This window comes from Benincasa hispida, chromosome 9 (assembly GCF_009727055.1).
Source record: "Benincasa hispida cultivar B227 chromosome 9, ASM972705v1, whole genome shotgun sequence".
NCBI classification, from domain to species: Eukaryota; Viridiplantae; Streptophyta; class Magnoliopsida; order Cucurbitales; family Cucurbitaceae; genus Benincasa; species Benincasa hispida.
The window spans coordinates 14012753-14016168 of NC_052357.1; positions in this window are offsets into that span (position 1 = coordinate 14012753).

The following is a 3416-nucleotide window of genomic DNA, read 5'->3' on the forward strand; positions in this document are numbered from 1 at the left end:
GACTCAGCATTTTATTCATAACTCAATATCAAGGTTAACCATTCGAATATTGATAAAATTTGGCATATGGCTAAATTTTAATTTGGGACGGATTTGACATTTATCTCACCCGATTTGGCTGGCTTGAATTTAGAATAAAAATTTGGATTAGAGGCTTTAGACTGAGATTTGGACTAACAGTTGATTTTAATTCCAATTTGAATGGAATATGAATTTGAACTTAAATGGAAGAGATTTTGGAGAGCCAACGTATTGTAAGACAGCCTTACTAGCGAGATCAGGCCATTACCAGCGATACTAAGCCATTACTAGTGATACCAGGCTATCACTAGTGAGATCAGGCCTTTACCAGCGATACCAAGCCATTACTAGCGATACCAGGCCATTACCAGTGATACCCTACCAACTTCATGGTGATACCCTACCAACTTCACCAGGAACTTAATTTGAGAATCGAATTCGATTCGTTTAACAGCTGAAGAAGGAATGATACTTTACTGCTGGAGACAAGAAGAAGAAGAGGATGAAGAAGAGTGTAGAAATGTAGAAGATCTACTACATATTCAAGGTGCTAAAGCAAGTTCATCCAGACATCGGTATTTCGAGTAAGGCCATGGGTATCATGAACAGCTTCATCAACGATATCTTCGAGAATTGGCCAAACACGTTGTCTCTGAAGGCACCAAGGTGGTGACTAAGTTCACAAGTTCCTCTTCTTTCATAATCTTCTATTTGCAGTGCTTGCAATTAGCACGTGAAGTTTGTTGGAGAGAGCGAGATTTTGAGCAAGAAAGTGAGAGAGAGCGAGATTTTAGGAGAGAACGACTCTGGAGAGAGCGAGATTTTGGAAGAGAGTGACACTAGAGAAAGCGAGATCGTGGGAGAGAGCGAGATCAGCGAAAGCATTTCGAGCGAGATTGTGGGAGAGAGCGAGATCAGCAAGAGAATTTCGAGCGAGATCGTGGGAGAGAGCGAGATCAGCGAGAGCATTTCGAGCGAGATTGCGGGAGAGAGCGACACTGGAGAGAGCGAGATCCTGGGACAGAATGAGATCAGCGAGAGCATTTCGAGCGAGATTGTGGGAGAGAGCGACACCAGCGAGAGGATTTCGAGCGAGATTCTTCCTTTTTATTATTATTATTTTTTTATTAATAATAATTTTTTTTTCTAGGCAGCCGTCTGCTTTGTGGCCTAGCCGATACCCAGGCTTAGCAGGATTTCCTTCTCCATACTGTTTGGCTTATGCCAGATTCTCTCAAGTCTTAAGCTCAAAAACTCCTCGTCGTTGAATCTGGGAATCCAAAACTCCACCGTGACCCCTAATTCAGGCAGCCTCCAATCAAGCATGATCTTTTTTGTTGACTCTTAAACTAATTTCAGGCAAGAATCGGAGTTCCACAACAAAATAAACAGTATTCAGTTCGAGTAACCCGTGATTTTATCAGATTTCAACTGATTAGTAGAAAAAAATCTCAATCAAACTTAGCTATATAATACTGGCAGGACACATGCTCTTCTTCATCTTGTAGTGTGATCTTCTTCGTTCTTACGTCCTTCCATCCTTTGTCAATCAGACTTGGATTGCAATAGGAAGCTGTAAGTGAGGAGAAGGGAGAAAGAAGGAAGGATGGGGAATTAGGGCTTCCCTCTTTTTTTCTTTTTTCTTTTTTTGCTTCTCTTCTTTTTTATTATATTATTATTATTTTATTTTTTTACTAACTTGCCCCCCACTATTTTTTTTGTAGAAGTTACAGTGAAACCAAAGGAGCACAACAAAATAAGTTTTTTTTAATCTCATCGACCCGTCTTTGGTGTGCTCGTGTATCTGATCGTCATGAGAGCGGCCCCGCAAGACTTACAACTCTCCAATTCTATTGCCCTATGGAGGATCTCGGAAAGCTTTACCTTGTAGTGCTGCTCGTGTATCCTGATCGTCATGGGAGGGACCCCGCAAAGGCTTACAACTCTCCCATTCGATCACCCTAGGAGGATCTCGGAAAGGTCTACCTTGTAGCGCTACTCGTGTATCCTGATCGTCATGGGAAGGGGCTCCACAAAGGCATACAACTCTCCCATTTGATCACCCTAGGGAGGATCCTCGAAAGGTTTGTCTTGTTATGTTACTCCTTAATCAAAATTTGAAGATAAGGGAAATAAGCCATTGAGTATTTGAAGATAAGGCGGATATGCCATCAAACCTTGAAGATGAGAAGAATGTGCCATCAAGATTTTGAATGGAGTTAGGTTGGCTAGAGTCGATCTCGCGTATAAGGCGGAGCTAGACGAACAGTTGTCCTCGCATATGAGGTAGAGCCGGATGGACTAGAGTCGTCCTCGCATATGAGGTAGAGCTAGATAAACCAAACTTGATCTCGCATATGAGGTGGAACCACACCCACATTTTTTTAGAGGAAGCAAAGCTAACAAATTTTAGAGAAGAGGTGAAGTTGTACCAATATTTTGGAGAGGAAACGAAACCGTACCACGACTTTGAAGATGGAGTGAAGTCGCGTCATCAGTTTGGAGATGAAACAAAGCCACGCCACAACTTGGAGATGAAGCGAAGCCGCGTCATTAGTTTGGAGATGAAATGAAGCCACACCACGACTTTGAAGATCCAGTGAAGCCGTGTCATTAGTTTGGAGATGAAGCGAAGTTGCGTCATGATTTTGTAGACCGAGTCATTGAAAATGGAGCTGAGCCATGCACATCGACCTTGAACTTGAAGATGGAGCGGAGTCATGCACTCCGACCTTTAACTTGAAGATAGAAGTGGGGTCGTGCATGCTAATCTTAAACTTAAAGATGGAGAGGCATCAACGAAGCCTTTGAACTTAAAGATGGAGAAGCATCGATGAAGCCTTTGAACTTAAATATGGAGAAGCATCGACAAGACCTTCGCACTTGAGTTTGACAAAGCATCGACAAATTCTTCGCATTTGAGTTTGATGAAGCATGAAGCTTTGGCAGTAGGCTTGACTTTGTGACTTTGAGCATGAAGATGAAGCATCGATGGAGCCTCTAAACTTGAAGATGGAGGAGCGTATAAGTTTACTTTTAAAGAGGAAGCAAAGCGCATTCCACGTGTGTGCCTTTTATTTACTGTGTTGGCTCCTTACAAGGGATGAACATCTTCAACCCATTGTGTTGCCCCCAATAGGGATGAACATCCTCAATCTGAAGTGTCATTCTTTAACGGGGATGATCAACATCAATCTTGTAGTATTATACTTAGGTGGTTGTGGTACCTCTTCTGATGGACTAAACTTAAATTTCTTTAAGTTTCCTTCGTACCTTTAAAGAAAGAGATCGAATCATGACGTAGTTCAAGTTTTTTTTTTTTTTTTAACTAGACTGAACTTGAGGTTTCTTTCAAGCTGCCTACATACCCTTCTTAATGATAGGGATCAAGTCAT